Source organism: Delphinapterus leucas, chromosome 19 (genome assembly GCF_059928025.1).
Source record: "Delphinapterus leucas isolate spDelLeu-1000000601 "Yukka" chromosome 19, BTC_Dleu_Yukka2, whole genome shotgun sequence".
Classification (NCBI taxonomy): Eukaryota; Metazoa; Chordata; class Mammalia; order Artiodactyla; family Monodontidae; genus Delphinapterus; species Delphinapterus leucas.
In genome coordinates, this window is record NC_143147.1 from 43,388,655 (window position 1) to 43,405,643 (window position 16,989).

The window sequence follows — 16,989 nt, forward strand, 5'->3', positions numbered from 1 at the left end:
CCCCTCACCTGTCCCTGATCTAAGAGCCTCCACGCCCCCACTTGCGCTCCGCACCCACCCCCACCGCCTGGTCACCTTCCGACCGGTGCGCGAGGGCCCCTCACCCACCCGCGTCCTTCAGCGCAGAGGCGGCGCCCTCCTGCCTCGCTCCTCCCCTGTCCCACACCTGGTCTCTGGTTTGGGACCAGGGTAGCGACATCGCAAGATACTCGATCCACACAAGGGTGGGGACCCCGGATCCCTGCCTTGGATCGTTTTGGCGTGGACCGCTGCGCAGCCCTCTCACCTCCGAAGCAGCCCGCGGGGGCCTTGGAATGCGCTGGGGCCGGAGGCTCGGAGAATGGAGATAGCGTCGGAGGGATGACGGAGTTGAGGGATGTGCGATGGTGTTTCTTGAATCCGGTGTCCCCAGAAAGAGGGCTTGCTTTTCTGTCTCAGGCAGTGACAGCTGATTCTCTGGGTCTTATCTCTTTTTCTGTTCCCTCCCAGGCTGCTCCAAACTTAATTTCTAAGCAACCCAGGTACTGCCCCGTGGTCCAATGGCTAAGACTCTGTGCTCCCAATGCAGGGGGCTGGGGTTTGAGCCCTAGTCAGGGAACTAGATCTCACATGCCGTAACTAAAGATCCCACATGCCGCAACTAAGACGCGGCGCAGTCAAATAAATATTTGAATTTTATTTTAAAAAAACAACAACAACCCAAAGACTGTTCTTCTAACACAGAGGGAGGATACCTGTGCATTTCTGTGCGAGTGTGTATGTGGCGGCCAGCGCTGGGGGTGCTGAGGGGGCGGAACTGAGTAATGGATTGCAAAGAGGCTCCGTGAGAGAGGAACTAACGGGGTCAGAGGAGAGGCGCTGGTCCTGTTGAGGGCACCCCCACCCCCGACTGCAGAGATAAGATGCGAGGAGAAGAGACTGGGGTCTGAATGGATCTCTCCTTTTCTCATCTGCCAGAATCTTCAGAGGAGTTCAGGGAAAGAAAACTTTCCTCGGAGGAGGCCCTAGCATTTAGGGAAATGGGGCTGGGGGCCTCCACGAGAGGAAGCTGCCTCTTGTCTCAGGAAGGATGCTCCCTCTCCTGGACTTGGCTCGCCTGCTACAATGCCTCTGTAGACTCCTTCATGGCTCTAGGTGCTGTGTGTCCCACATGGGGTGGGGACTTCTGTGGCAGTTTGAGAAGCTCACTCAGACTTGAGTGGGGAATATGGACTTGGGTGGGCCTGGGCCCCCTCCTTCAACAGGAAGCCCCAGTTTTCTGGTCTAGTCACCTCCCCATCCTCTGCCAACCTCTCAGCACCCACAGGCCTTTGAACTTAGGCAAGAGGCCTCTGAGGAGGGATCGCCTCCTCCAGAACTATCTGGGCAAAGGGGCTTCCTCCCTGCTTAGAGTCCTGACTGACTGTCCCCCACCTTCTGGCCCAGGATCACACAGCCTCAAGGAGCAGCTTTGATCCTCCAGAGAGGAGAGGGGGGGAATCCACATCAGGCTTAGGGTCCTATTGTCTGTGCTGCGTTAGAATTTCATCAACAGCCTGGGACTTGGACAGTCAGGGGAGGGATTCCACACCCCGGGATCTTTTCTGGTGGAGTGGATTTGTGTTCACAAGGCTGTAAAAATATATCTTTTAGGACTGGGTAATTGAGTGGGGAGGAAGCCCATTCCTGGGAATGAAGTCTACTTCAGGGGTCCCTGTAACCCCAATCCAGCCCCCCTTACAGGCAGGAGAGAGACTTAGAAACCTTTGGTGGGGTTAAGGGGCTATTGACTGGTGACCTTAGAGTCACTTCAAAGTCCCTTTGGGAAGAGGAAGAGGAAGCTGATTTCTAAGTAATCCTCTCCCTTCCCATCAGTGCAGCCCCTACTATGTTTTGGGCCAATGAGCTGGGGGAGGAGAACCAGGCCCCTGTGTGGTGTTCCTTCTGAGGCATGGGGAGGGGGAGGAGGTTAAGAATGGGCACTTCCTCAAGGATGCGTCTTAATCACGGGTACCACCGAGACTGCACATTTGCGACTCGGGAAGTCAAGGGGGGTGTCTCCTGCTCTATCCATCATCTCTGATTCCAAGGTTACACAAGGCAGGTTACTTTGTGTTACCAAGGTCACCCAGCCTTATCTCCCAGCCTGAACCCCTGTCTTGCCTGCCGTAAACTTGTCACCTGTCACTATCTAGTCACCCTGGGCCTAGTTTCCCTGGAGGGTACATGACCCCTCATTACAGCAGGGATCATTAGATCAGGGATGGGCCCTGCTATGTCTCGATGGGGCCCATAAAGCTGCCAGCCCAGGCCCAGCTGTCCCAGCCCTGCTACAGCCTCCTTCCTCTTACTCCACACAGGGTCCCCGAGCATCCTGTGTTCAAGTCCCTGCTCTTCCTTTGACTCAGGGATGACCTAGGGCAACTTTCTTACTCCTCTCTGATTGCAACTTCCCCATCTATAAAGTGGCGATGGTAACCCTGCCCTGCTGACCTCTGCCAATAAACAGTTATTGGGCCAGAGGCTGCCCAGCCCAGACTTTCACAACCAGCCTCCTGGTGCCTTGGGTGTAGCCACTGGCCCATTGCGGATGCAGAAATGGATCACAGTTCTCATCCTCTGGGGATTTTCACGCCATGTCTGGAACAGGAGGGAGGCACTCGGGGAGCTACAGGGCTTTGAGATCAGACAACCCTGGATCACTTGTGGCTCTACCCACTTGCTTTTTGACATCAGCCAAGCCTTGGTTTTCTTCATCTGTGAAATAAAAATCATACCCCTATCTTCCTCATATGTTTCTTTCTATTCTTTTCTTTTCTTTTTGACGTGGACCATTTTTAAAGTCTTCATTGAATTTATTACAATATTGCTTCTGTTTTATATTTTGTTTTTTTGGCTGCGAGGCACATGGGATCTTAGTTCCCCAACCAGGTATCGAACCCGCACCTCCTGCATTAGAAGGCAAAGTCTTAACCACTGGACCACCAGGGGAGTCCCCCTTATAGGTTTCTGATTCTCATGATTCATTGTGAGAACTCAAGTGACTAAAGCCTGAGGAGGGCTGACCAGGGGCCTGGGTACATTAGCACACTTCACCATGACCTCTATCTAAGTCCTTTCACCTGGATTGAACATGACCCTAGGCAGGCATGGATGTGACATTGAGTGGAAGCGGACACTGAGCTAGGCCCAGGGAGGGGCCCTGGCACATCCAGGCTCCTCTTGGTCTCCCAAGACCTAGGGAGGGGTGAGGAAGGCTGAGGGACAAGGAGGGAAGCCCCAACTGCAGGGACCCAAAAAGGTGAGATTCAGATTCAGCCTCTCCTGGGACTCTGATGGGCTTGGGGTGGAGACACAGGGGAGCAAGACGCTGCGCTCCTGGTGTTCATAGGTCAGAGGAAGGCCTAGGACATATCCCTTAACAGGAGACTACCAGGTCTGTGATCAGGGGGTGAGGTGGGCAGATGGAGAGAAGGCAGAAGCTTAGAATATGTTTTGGAGCAACACTGCCCTGGATTCACATCCCCACCTCACACTCACCCTTCCCTCAAGCTCAGTGTCCTGATCAGGAAAATGGGGATGAAGACAGTGCCTCCCTCACATGTATGGTTAGGATTCAACTAGATAATGCTGGGTAAAGGGCCTGGTGGAGGTCCAGGCACTTAGCAAGCGCTCAATAAACCTCAGCTGTTAAGTATAACTGTTACGGGTAGGAATAGCAGATGCCCATGGTGTTATAGGAGCCCAGAGGACTGGCACCTGGCCCAGCCAGTGGGTGGGGAGCTGGGGGCGGGAGGAGGGGGAGGCTTCCTGGAGAAAATGAGACTCAAGCTGAGTATTGGAAGACACACAGATGTTAACACGATAAGGGAAGGGAAATCCAGGCAAAGGAAACAGACTGAGAGAAGGCATAGAGGTGGGGTGAGAGGGAGAGTGCTCAGGGATGAGGCTGGAGAAGTGCTTGGCCCCAGAGAGAGCAGACTGTTATGTTGGGATTAGAAAGTTGGACTGACCTTTCCTTTTTTTTTTAACAAATTTATTTATTTTTGGCTGCATTGGGTCTTCGTTGCTGCGCGCGGGCTTTCTCTAGTTGTGGTGAGTGGCGGCTACTCTTCGTTGCGGTGCACAGGCTTATTATTTCAGGCTTCTCTTGAGGCTTCTCTTGTTGCAGAGCATGGGCTTCTAGGCACGCGGGCTTCAGTAGTTGTGGTGCACAGGCTTACTAGTTGTGGCTCACGGGCTAAGAGTACAGGCTTAGTAGTTGTGGCGCACGGGCTTAGTTGCTCTGCAGCATGTGGGATCTTCCCGGACCAGGGCTCGAACATGTCCCCTGCATTGGCAGGTGGATTCTTAACCACTGTGCCACCAGGGAAGTCCCCTGATCTTTCCTTTGATAAGGGGTAGATATCAAGATCCTGATTTTTTTTTTTTTTTTTTTTTTTTTTTGTGATACGCGGGCCTCTCACTGTTGTGGCCTCTCCCATTGCGGAGCACAGGCTCCGGACGCGCAGGCTCAGCGGCCATGGCTCACGGGCCCAGCAGCTCTGCAGCATGTGGGATCTTCCCGGACCAGGGCAGGAACCCGTGTCGCCTGCATCGGCAGGCGGACTCTCAACCACTGCGCCACCAGGGAAGCCCAAGATCCTGATTTTATAGGCCAGGAAATATTCTCAGAGTAACTCGGCCATAGAAAGAGACAGGGATCCTCAGCTACCTTGAGTTATGGAAGAGAGAGCTGAGGCTCAGAGAGTGTAGTGACTCACCCATGTTACCCAGCAAGGAAAGAGCAGAGCTGGGATTGGAACCCTAGTCTCCTGCCCCGCCCCCATTCCCTTTCCATGCCATCTCATCCCCCCACCACACACACCTTCCTCCCATTGGAGCCCCCAGCCTCCATCTCCCCTTGCTTTCTGCACCTGCAGAGTCCCCTTCAATTAACAGGGAAACGTTTGCAGAGACTCCAGCTTTCGTGTCCCTGGATATTGAGATTAAACCTACATGCAAAGGGAGCACATGCAGGGGCTTCCCTGGTGGCACAGTGGTTAGGAATCCACCTGCCAATGCAGGGGACACGGTTTCGATCCCTGGTCCTGGAAGATCCTATATGCTGCGGAGCAGCTAAGCCCGTGCGCCACAACTACTGAGCCTGCGCTCTAGAGCCCGTGCTCTGCAGCAAGAGTAGCCACCGCAATGAGAAGCCTGTGCACTGCAATGTAGAGTAGCCCCTGCTCGCCGCAACTAGAGAAAGCCAGTGCACAGCAACGAAGACCCAACGCAGCCAAAAATAAATAAATAAAATAAATAAATTTAAAAAAAAGGAGGGGAGCGCGTGCAAAGTGGGCTCCACCATTCCGGAACCTGGATCTCTGCCATAATCTAGCAGAGACAAGAAAGCATCTCTCCTCCCAGCATCTTTGGAAGCTGCAGTCCCTCTTCCCTGGTCGTCACACCCACCCTATTTCTCTGGCCTGTAGAGAGAACCCCGGGGGAGCAGGAAGGGGGGAACAGAGAGGAGCTATCATGGGGGCAGGATTGGGGCCTCCTTAGTAGAGAGGTTTGTGGAAACTTCTACCCCTGAAAATTTTGAAATAATAGTAGCAGCAAGAAGCATGGAATAATCCAGCAATGGAGATGCCATATGTCTGTTCCTGCCCCGTAGAGAGTTCAGGAAAACTCCCCCACGGCTGTCCCTCCCCTCTCAGCCACAGGAGCCGGATCACACCAGCAGGAGGCCGGGGTCAGAGCTGCTTTCGGTTTTCCAATGTAGTATTTATATATATTCTGGTTTGGGGTGGAAGGAGCTCTAAAGAGGGTGATGAGGGTGGAACCAGGTGGGGAGAAAAGGCAAGAGCCACATAGGCTGCCTTGGGGGGTGGGGGGGAAAGCGAAAATTCCCTCCTCAGTTAAATGGTATGGCAACACGGAGAGAACAGGCTCTTTTAAGGGTTTGTGTGTCTGTTAACTTCTTTTTCTCTGGTTATCCGGATAATACCTACTCATTGTAGAATATTTGGAAAGAAGCAGGGGAAAAAATTGCAGATAACCTTATCTCCCAGAGGTAACCATTTTACAGTTTAACATATTTTTTAAATTTTTATTTATTTATTTTTGGCTGCGTTGGGTCTTCGTTGCTGTGCACGGGCTTTCTCTAGTTTCGACGAGCAGGAGCTACTCTTCATTGCGGTGCACAGGCTTCTCATTGTGGAGGCTTCTCTTGTTGCGGAGCACAGGCGCTAGGCACGCGGGCTTCAGTAGTTGTGGCACAAGGGCTCACTAGTTGTGGCTCCCAGGCTCTAGAGCGCAGGCTCAGTAGTTGTGGTGCACGGGCTTAGTTGCTCCGCGGCATGTGGGATCTTCCCCGACCAGGGCTAGAACCTGTGTCCCCTACATTGGCAGGCGGATTCTTAACCACTGCGCCACCAGGGAAGCCCATTTTAATGTATTTTTAAGAAAAAATATTTTAAAGAAAATAGTCAATCACCCCCACCTTAATCCATCTGTTTCATTTTTCCAACTTCTCTTTCAAACTTAATCTATATGCAAAACACTATTGACATAGTTCTGCTTTCTAACCTTCACCTTCCAGTGTCAACATGAGTCCATGTTGCCTCACAGCCTCTGCAACTGTCATTTTGTGGTTCCACAACGTACACGGCTTGTGCCATCAGCTTACTTTCCATTGTAAGTAACACTGAAGAGAGTATCTCCCCGCTGGAGAGGCAGGGCCACAGACTGGGGAAGGAAACCAGGGGTCCCAGATCCTTTCCCCAGCTCCTCATTGAGAAAAACTACCTTCAGTTTATGAAAATAGTTTGGAGGTGGGGTGAGGGTCCAAGGGACCCCCAGAGGCCAGTTAAAGAATCTGAGTCAGGGCTTCCCTGTGGCGCAGTGGTTAAGAATCCGCCTGCCAATGCAGGGGACACGGGTTCAAGCCCTGGTCCGGGAAGATCCCACATGCCGCGGAGCAACTAAGCCCGGGTGCCACAAGTACAGAGCCTGTGTTCTAGAGCCCACGCTCTAGAGCCCACAAGCCATAACTACTGAACCCGCGTGCCACAACTACTGAAGCCCGCGCGCCTAGATCCCGTGCTCTGCAATAAGAGAAGCCACTGCCTACACACCTCAACGAAGAGTAGCCCCCGCTCGCTGCAACTAGAGAAAGCCCGCGCGCAGCAATGAAGACCCAGCGCAGCCCAAAATAAATAAACTTAAAAAAAAAAAGAATCTGAGTCAGGAGTTCTAACTCTTTGATCTCTGAAGTACCTGTAAGATAGGGAATATGGGGGGAGGCACGGTTCAGGGGGTAAGGAGTGTGTTTCTGTGTAGATTTGCGGGGTAGAGACGGTGTGAGAAAAAGTGTGTGCCTGCGGGCGCCTCCTCTTACGGGTGTGTTTGCACAGCAGCGCCCTCTGCTGTCCCTGCTCCCCCCAACAGTCCTGTACCGTTTACAGTTTGAAAGTCCTTCCCCCTAACTTAAGTCTGTCTTTCCCCATATTTCTTTTTCAGTTGTGCGGAGCACAATAAAATCGCATTCAAAGAGTTGAAAAACAATTCTTATATTGTTTTTCTCATTCCTATACCCATTGCCCATTTAGCTCTGATAAAAAAAACAAATTCACCTGAGTAAATTTTAAAGATCTTATTGGCTTTATTCAATGATTCATGAATTGGGCAGCATCCAACCTAGCAGATGGAAAGGAGCTCCGAGGAGCTGTACAAAATGAAAGACTTGTATAGGCAGAGGGAGCGGGAACAAGGAAGTTATACTAGACAGAAAAGCAGATTGGCTGTAGCAAGGGCACTTTCCTTTAGAGAACGGTAGGGGTCGTTCAGAATGAGGCAGATTACTTAACTAGTGCTGGTTAGGCAATTCCTGACTGACTTTAAGATTCCATTTTGGGGAGAGATGAATCTAAGTTAACTCTCAGTTGGGCGATGTGGGGCTAAGCATAAGTGACTCCATTTGTCTTGTTTTTAACAGTCCCTTTCAGGAGACTTCCAGGACGCTACTGTCATGTGCAACCTCATTTAATCTGAACTACTCTTAGGTGTCATAGGGAAACTGAAACAAGAAATTGAGAATGTGTCAGCAAGTCCCCTAAAGACCCCATCCTAACCACTTCCTTCTGGAAGTGACTCCCTGGCCCTGGCTCACCCATGCCCTGGGAACAGATGAGGGTGTCAGAGCTACAGGTAGAAGCTGAGATTTAGCAAAGCTGCATAGATAGCTCACCTCCCCACCTCTGATAACAGCTCCACATGGATACCTGGGGGATGGGTAGATCAATCTGCCCTGACTCTTCTCTTATTGTGGCAACAGAGGACGGGGGTGGTTGTGGTTCTGCTGTAGTAAGTAACCCCAAAGTTAACCTTGAAGGATAAAGTTTATTTAATGAATCCCATGTGGGATGGGTAGGGGCAGGGCCTCCTTCAAGGGCATGGGACTTGTATAGTTGCACAGGGGCTGCAGTTGGTTTAATGTTCTGCTGTCGCCGTCTTGAAATTCTTAATTTTTGAACAAGAGGCTCTGCATTTTCATTTTGTAGCAGATCAGAGTTGGGGGCGGTGACGTGCAACGGAGTCCTCGGCTGGCTTCGGTTCTGCTTTCTCGCAGGAAACGTTCCACACTCGCTTGCCGGAAACCCACGGCGCCGCGCTGCTGCCGCCCCTGCCCTCGAAGCCGGCGGTTCTACGTGCCGGTTCCCGCCTAGGCCTCCGGAGCGCTGCCGGCTCCGTGCAGAGCTGCGTGACTCTGGGGCGCGCGCCACTCCCAGCCCGAGCGCCGGCAACCCGGGTCAGCCTCCGCTGGGAGGTAGTGACGGGCGCTTTCCGCAGGCTCGGCTCCCCTGGAACGTGCTGGACAGCACCCGCAGGCCCTGCGCTGCAGACTTCTGCCTCCACTATCTGGTTTCACACCGTGCCCTGGGCTGAAGATCAGAAGGTGTAAGAAGGCCCCGAGCTGCGTGCGGTCCTGGAAGACCGTGCAGGGGCACAGCGGAAACGCAGGTGCGGCAGGGCCCTCCCAGGGCTCGCTGGAGTGCACGAGCCCGGCGTGCTGGCTCTTCATTGAACCGTCTGAGCCCTCATTTCTGAACTAGCCCCAGCTTCTTTGGGCTTCCCAGAATTACCACCATTGCGATCTACACCCTCAAGGGCAAAAAATCTGGATCGGGAGATACGGTACTCTACATTGGGAACAGCTGACACCTTCCTTCTTGCCCAGTCTTTGGGAGGCACGGAATGGGGACGCCCACACGAGCTGGGGGTCACCCAGAGTCGAAGGAGGGCATATTCACTGTGTGAAAGGTACATGCGAGGAATTCTAGGGATTTTTCTCTCCTGCCTTGCAGGTAGCAGAGTCTGCACAGCTTGGATGCTTGTAAGGGGGTTGAGTCCGTGAAAACTGAGGGAGCCTTCCCAGTCTCACCAAACAATTCACAAGACAGGTTTGGAGTGGGCAGGGACTATGTCCATAATGTGTGAGTTCCTACCAGCCCCAGGGCAGAGTATGAGATTCGAGTTTTGCCCACCTCTCCCGCGGTCCCTGGGTCTGGTCAGATCATGGACATTCTCTCAGGCAAGCTCGGAGCTCCTGCGTGCCTCCAGTTCAAACCGGTGATGGTCTGAATTGTTGAGGCAGACGATGACCCATGCGGGTTATTGGACCAGTGTGAACATGCCCTGGAGTTCGGGTCGGATCCTGAACAGGGGACGCGTCTTCTCCTAGGGGGCGGAGGCCTTGGGGGAACTTCAGCACCATGGGATGGACAGCACCCTGGAGGTGCAGGCCTAAGCCCAGTAGGGGCTGTGAGCGCCCAACTCCCCCATCGCGAGCTTTAGGGTGGGAAGCCAGGCGGAGGGACGGTCCGGACGGAGCCGAGCTCCTGGACCCGGGCTTCAAGCCCCAGAGGCTGTGTGGGGCTTGGGGCCAGTGCTCAGAGGATAGGGCCCGAGTTTGAGGTCCCTGCTGAGGGGGAAGGAGACGGGGAGGGAGCCAGAGCCGAGCTAGCCTGGGAAAGCTGGTGTTCCAGAACCGCGGAGCCGACGGCTGAAGGCGAGTCCTGGTCAACCCTCCTTGAGCCTCCATCCGGTTCGCTTGGAATTCCAGTGTAGACGCTGACTCTGGTGTTCTCTGTGACAGAGCTCTGGCATTCGCAGGCCCAGGTATGCAGCCTCCACTACCCGCCCCCGATTAGAAAGAAAGATAAGGGCATCTCTTGAAGGGAAATGGAGATGTGGAAGGGCTATTCCAGGGGAGGGAGGCAAGGCACTCGGCAGAGCTGACCTGGTGACCGCGAGGAAAGTTACAGACTTCGAGGAACCGTATAAATGACCCTTCATAGGGTTCAGATTACACACCTCACGAAAGCAGAGCCGCCTCCCTGAAGCCGAACCGTCCCCAGCGCCTCCGGGGGCCGGTCGTAGGGTGTCCCTGTCGGACTGCAGCCCCCGGACTGAGCGGACAAAGGCGGAGGGGAGGCGCTTGGGATGGGCGGCAACTTGTGGCTCTGGGAGGGCTAGCGTGCAGGTGGCGCGGGAACCCTGACAGGTGCCCCCCTCCCAATCCCAGGGACAGGATGAAACCCAGGGCTCCCACTAAACATGACTCCATCTAGACACAATGCCCCATCCCCTGAACTTGCATTTAAGGCACCTATCACACCCCACTAATTCATCTCTGGCCACATCCACTCCGCAGGCAGTCCCAGGGTTCCACCTCCTCGCTGTTTTGGCCTCCTCGAATTTCTGATTCCACCCACCCGGAACACCCTTCCTAGTCAGGCTTGAAGATCCCCTTTCTCCTGAAATGTCCTAGTTCCAACACCTCCAGCCGGGCAGCATGTGCCGGGTCCTCTCCTCTGCCCAGGCTCCCTGGTCTTGTGGCAGATGTCACTCTGCGGGTCTCTCCTCTCTACCTTGGTCTGTCTCTCTCAACCCCAAGGCCCTGAGTTTTCTCAGGTCAGGAACCGGCTTGGCTTCTCCTACAGTAGTACTACACAGTAGGAGCTCCGCAAATATTTGTCAGTGAAGGAGGCTTGTCTTGCTTTACTCAGCGTGGGTAGCATGGACTGGGGAAAGGCGGGCTCCTGAGGGCCAGTGGCTCAGGATCGCCCCGGGTAGAGTCTCGGTGAAATGACTGCCCCCCTGATCCAGCCGCTGGTCCCAATCTTGGTTTATCCAGTTGTAGGATGTATTGGCAGTGTTATGAAAATGACATGATGGGGGAGAACCTTAGGGTCTCGGGCATTCTGAATTTATTTTACAGATAGGGCTACAGGCCCAGAGACGGGGCTGTAATTTGTCCCAGGCCACATAGCAAGGTAAGGCAGGGCCAATGCCAGAGGTTTTTTAAAGATGAACAGATGGGGAAAAGCAATTTCCAGCCCCAGAAAACTGAACTGAGGAAAACCTGGCTGCAGTGTGTGTTACTGCTCAAAAAGCTTCAGCTTTCCAACCCTGGCCTGGTAGGATGGCTCCCACAAAGAAGGGTGGTGGGAAGAAGGGCTGGTCCGCCATCAACTAGGTGGTGGCCAGAGAATACACTTTCAACATTCACAAGCACATCCATGGAGTGGGTTTCAAGAAGTGTGCCCCTCAGGCACTCAGAAATCCGGACATTTGCCATGAAGGAGATGGAGATTCCAGATGTACGCATTGACACTAGGCTCAACAAAGCTGTCTGCGCCAAAGGAATAAGGAAGGCCCCATACCATCTCTGTGTGTGGTTGTCCAGAAAACATAATGAAGTTGAAGATTCACCGAACAAGCTCTATACGTTGGTTACCTATGTACCCGTTCCCACTTTCAAAAATACACAGACAGTTAATGTGGATGAGAACTAACAGTGCTTGTTCAATAAAGTTATAGACACCCGCCCCCCCACCCCCAAAAAAGCTTCAGATGTCCCTGGCCAGGGTGAGACCACTGACATCATCCAGAAACACACAGGCGCTGATCCCGGGTTTGCTGGGCCAGGATAAACGAGGGACTGTAGAGACCGTTTTTGTCCCACTCATACATTTTATAAGACCCAGAGAGAATAGATCACCGGCCCCAAGCCACACCGCGAGGTAGGGAGAGGGCCTGGGATAGTGTTCTTCTCGGATCCGAACTGTTCATGGACAATTTCCTTCCACGCGAAGGAACCTCGACCTCCCAGATACGCATGAGGCAACCACCTAGCAAGGTCCTCCAACTTAGCAAGGTCTCTGCCTCGGGCCAGGGACCTGCCACCGATCGAGTGCACGACGCTCTACTTCTAGTCTTGAGTAAAAAGCAGGAGTAATCGATTGGTTTCCCTGCCCGGCGTCACCGAGCACTGATTGGCTCTGGTTTGGAACTGGGAGCAAGGCGGGGGCGGAAGGGTGGGAGGGGGTTGACGCTGACCCTGAAGCTTCTGGAGCAGTAGGAGAGCAGTCCTGTGCAACAGGTACTCGGATCCCAAAAGCGCTGTCCCGTCGCCAGGTGCTCAGTGAGTGCAGGAGGCCGGGCAGGGCCCGGGGGTCCCATTTCTCCTCACCGCCATGGGGTCTAAGTCCCATTTAGTCCTCCTTTTAAATCGCCCTCAATCTGGCGCCTCCTTGCCGCGCTCAGAGGCCCTTCCGTGGCTCGCAGACTCTATTGGCTCCTTCGTTAAAACTCACCCGTCTTATAACCAATCCTTCAGTCTCGATTTTAAAGTAGTTGTTTTCGAAAGAAGTTATTTGCAAGCGGCCCTCCCGTGCTGAAAGCAGGGCTGGGGAATCTAAGTTCGCGAACCCCTCTCTACACCCCTGGCTTCTGGGGTTCTGCCTTCAAGCACATTCCCGTTCTTTCTTGGTTGCCCGTAATACACAAAACAGTGGTCTTGGAACATTTACTCACCTGGTCACCATTTCCTCAGCTGGGAAGGGAGACAAGTTAGAGTAATAAGATTTGGAATAACAGCGACAACAAAAATCACAACAGCCAAAAATGTTACTAAATGCAATGCCATTTGAGAGAACAAGCTGTCAAAATAGACTCAATTCTCTGGAAGCGGGGGGCGGGGAGGGGGAAGGAAGGTGACTCTGGAAAATTCCTAGCTGTACTGATACAAATAGTCCAAACCTAGATCCAGGAAGTGCAGGCCCAGCCGGTTTAGCGATAGCCGTTTTCCCAGCTTCCCCTGGGGATTCCTGGGCTTTGCTCCCTGCCCTTTACAGTGGAGTCACAATCACACACAAGCTGCCTGAGGCAGTGCTCTGATGGATGTGACCCCAGCCCAGCTGTGTCCTACCATATGGATAGCGTAATCACTGAGGCTGCCCCAGGGAAGTTGGAAGCAGGCCAGAAGCATCAGGGTCCTCTGAAGGCCCCTCATATTCATGGAGGTGTGGTCCAGGGCCAGCCCCAGAGGCCAGAGGCAGATTATTGCCCCCAGCAATCTGGTCTGCACTGGGGGCAGTGGCAAGGACCTCACGGAACAGAGGGCCTGGAAGAAGGGATTCTCCTTCACTCCTTCAGTCCTTAGACCTTAAAAAATTCTCTATACTCCAATAATTTTTTTTTGTTTTTGTTTTGCGGTACGCGGGCCTCTCACTGTTGTGGCCTCTCCCATTGCGGAGCACAGGCTCTGGACGCGCAGGCTCAGTGGCCATGGCTCACGGGCCTAGCTGCTCCGTGGTATGTGGGATCCTCCCGGACCGGGGCACGAACCCGTGTCCCCTGCATCGGCAGGCGGACTCTCAACCACTGCGACACCAGGGAAGCCCTCCAATAAAAAATTTTAAAAATTCTCTATAACTTTAGATTTTCCAGCCCTCTAAATAGAAACTTGGAAGCAAAACTGTGTTTTAACATTTTCCAGGACCTGACTGCAAACAACTGGAGTCCTTTAACTGGACTGACTCAGTGTGACTGCACTGGCCTTATACTACCAGTGTCACTTTTTCACTCTTACAACCTTGCAGTGTGGGTGGAATCACCACATTTTATACATGAGGAATGCAAGGCTCAGAGAGGTTCAGCTGAGAAGCCACTCAGCTAGCAGTGGCAGAGCCAGTATTCTGACTCAGGTCTGTCTGATGTCAAAGTCTCTCCGTTGCCCCCCATCCCTTCCCAGGCCAGACAGTTAGATGCTCACTTTCCGCGTCCAGCCTCTGGTGTGTTTTCAAGTTAACCAGGAACCAGTGGCTAATAATTTCCTCCTGAAACTGAAAAGATGGAATAATGAAAGTATCATTAGAGCAATCACTGTTGCTGCATTGATGCTGCAGCTTTGCTTAAAAGTTTGAAATGTGGGAGTTCCCTGGCAGTCCAGTGGTTAGGACTCGGCTCTCTCACTGCCGAGGGTATGGGTTCAATCCCTGGTCGGGGAACTAAGATCCCACAAGCCATGTGGCACGGTGAAAGTTTGAAATGTATTTTACTTTTTTATGAGAGCTGTATCATGCTTCTTCATAAAGGTTAAGTCCTACACTCAGCACAAATAAAAAAGTTATTTAAAAAAATCCCTCAAACTGCCCTCAAGCTTGGAGAAATACCTACACTTTGAAGAGGCAGATGGGCGCTGAGACTTGCTGAGGGGCTGAGGGCCCAGCAGAATCATGCCTCCCGCCGCAGGCTCAGTCCTGGAGAGGAAAGGAGTGAACTACCTGCACCTTTTGAAATGCTTTCTTCCTCGTTTATTTTATTTTTTTAAAATTTATTTATTTGTGGCTGCTTTGGTCTTTGTTGCTGCACGCAGGCTTCCTCTAGTTGCGGCGAGCGGGGGCTACTCTTCGTTGTGGTGCGCGGGCTTCTCATTGCAGTGGCTTCTCTTGTCGCGGAGCACGGACTCTAGGTGCGCGGGCTTTAGTAGTTGCGGCACGCGGGCTCAGTAGTTGTGGCTCGCGGGCTCTAGAGCGCAGGCTCAGTAGTTGGCGCACAGGCTTGGTTGCTCCACAGCGTGTGTGGGATCTTCCCGGACCAGGGATCGAACCCGTGTTCCCTGAATTGACAGGTGGATTCTTAACCACTGCGCCACCAGGGAAGTCCGGAATTTGTTCATTCTTAGAAGTAGAATTACTGGGGTCCAAGTTATGAAGATTAAGCTTCTTGGTGCATACTGCCACAGAAGTAATAGGAGAGATTATGCCCAATATATATACATGCCCCAGTCAAGTTGACATATAAAATTAGGCATTGCAGGGGTGAATAACTGATACATGCTACAACATGTATGAAACTTGAAAACATTATGCTAATTGAAAGAAGACAGTCACAAAGGACCACATATTGTATGTTTCCATTTATATGAAATGTCCAGAATAGGCAAATCTATACAGATAGAAAGTCTCTGTAGTGGTTGCCTAGGGCAAGGAGGATGGATGGATTTGGAGGTGATGACTGAGGGGTGTAGGATTTCTTTCTGGGGCAATGGGAATGTTCTAAATTTACCATGGTGGCAGTTGCACAGCTCTGTGAGTATAATTAAAGGCATTGAATAGTACACTTTAAATGGATGAATTGTATGTTATGTGAATTATATCTCAACAAAGCTGCTAAAAATATAGCAGTCATTCATTTTAGCCAAAAGAGGGGTATGTTTGATATTTTATGGGTGGCGGCACAGTGACCTTATTTTTGTCCGTGCTTAGACAAAATTATGAAGGAGGCTCATTTTGTCTCATTTTATCATGGTCTCAGAATAGCCTTGACTGAGGTTGGTATTCTGTGATTGTTTATGTCTGACAGAAAGAGAAAATGACCTGGCTCTGAGTGTCTGAGGTCTAACTGTGAACGTCTGATCAGTTCTGGATGTCAGGGGCTGCTTTTTCTTTTCCTCAGCAGACACTGGGAACCTCAGCTGGTCCCCCAGGGGCCCACAGGAATGTGAATAAACATACTTGGAAGGTCCACAGAAGCTCTGGTCCCAGCCTCCTGCTGGTGTGAGCCTGGGCTCCCGTGCCTGGGATCTGGGAGCTGGGGACACCAGGCCTGAAGAGAACATGTGTCACCTGATTTTTTGTGCTTGTTATGTTTGTTGCTATTTCAAAATATTTAAAGGCAGAAGTTTCCCCCACTGGCTTTGCCGAGGAGGCCCCCCAACATACTCCAGTGACCATGTCCAGCTCCCTCCCTGCTCTGTTTCCTCCCCCAGGACTCCCTCAGTAGCTCAGGGAGGACTTGTAGGGTGGGACTGAAGGGGATGGGAGAGGGGCTGCAGCTTTTCAGGCTCGGCAAGAAGGGGACCTTTCCTGTCTCTGCCAGCTCTCCGTTGCAGAGATCCACACTGAGAGTTCAGGCCATTGATTAAAGTTTATTTGTGTTGGGTTCATCTCAAAAGACACCAAGGGGTATCCAGAGTCCCTGCAGACCCTTGCTGGTATCAGCTGCCCATCAGAGGTTGCAGAGGACAGGATCCAGTAGGGGCTGGGTTCCCAGTGAGAAGAAGGCAGCGGAATGGCATGGAAGGAGCACTAGCTGGGGGCAGAAGCCTGGGGTTTGAATTCCAGCCCTGCTCCCTTCCTGCAGGAGACGGAAGGGCTTATTCCTAAGGAGAGCCACTCTTGTCTGGGCTTTCTCTCCTATTAACTCAAAGAGGTGGTTGAGCTCCATCGTTTAGGGTCCAGTGACCCCTAACGTGTTTCCTCCCCTATAAAATCAGTGATCCCAACAAATAAGCTCACCCCTCTGGCTCCACAGACCTCCTCTCCAGTCTCACCTCTCAATGTTCCAGCCTCTCACCAGATGCTCTGTACACCCTACCTCTGTGCCTTCTCTCATTCTGTTCCCTGTGCTTGGATTGCCCTTCTTTCCTCCTTTGGTTAAAGTCTGCTCATTTCGAAAGACTGAGGTCAGTCATCACCTCCTCCAGGAAGCCTTCCCCAATCTCCTGCCTACTGGCTGGGTTAGAAGCCTGATTGATACTCTTCTGCTCAATACCTCTGGGCCTAAGGTTCTGCTTTGGAGTGTGTGTTGTTGGCCTTTCCCTGAGCTGTCAGGACCAGGAATACAGGGCCTCACTCCCCTGTGTTTCTTCCCCATGTCCAGTATGGGTCCAGGCAG

General features: G+C 52.4%; 1 pseudogene; it reads left to right on the top strand.

Annotated features, from left to right (window-relative positions):
- Positions 1-4,405: 4,405 nt before the first annotated feature.
- On the top strand, positions 4,406-11,923 carry LOC111163772 (large ribosomal subunit protein eL31 pseudogene; annotated as a pseudogene).
- The last annotated feature ends 5,066 nt before the right edge of the window (positions 11,924-16,989 follow it).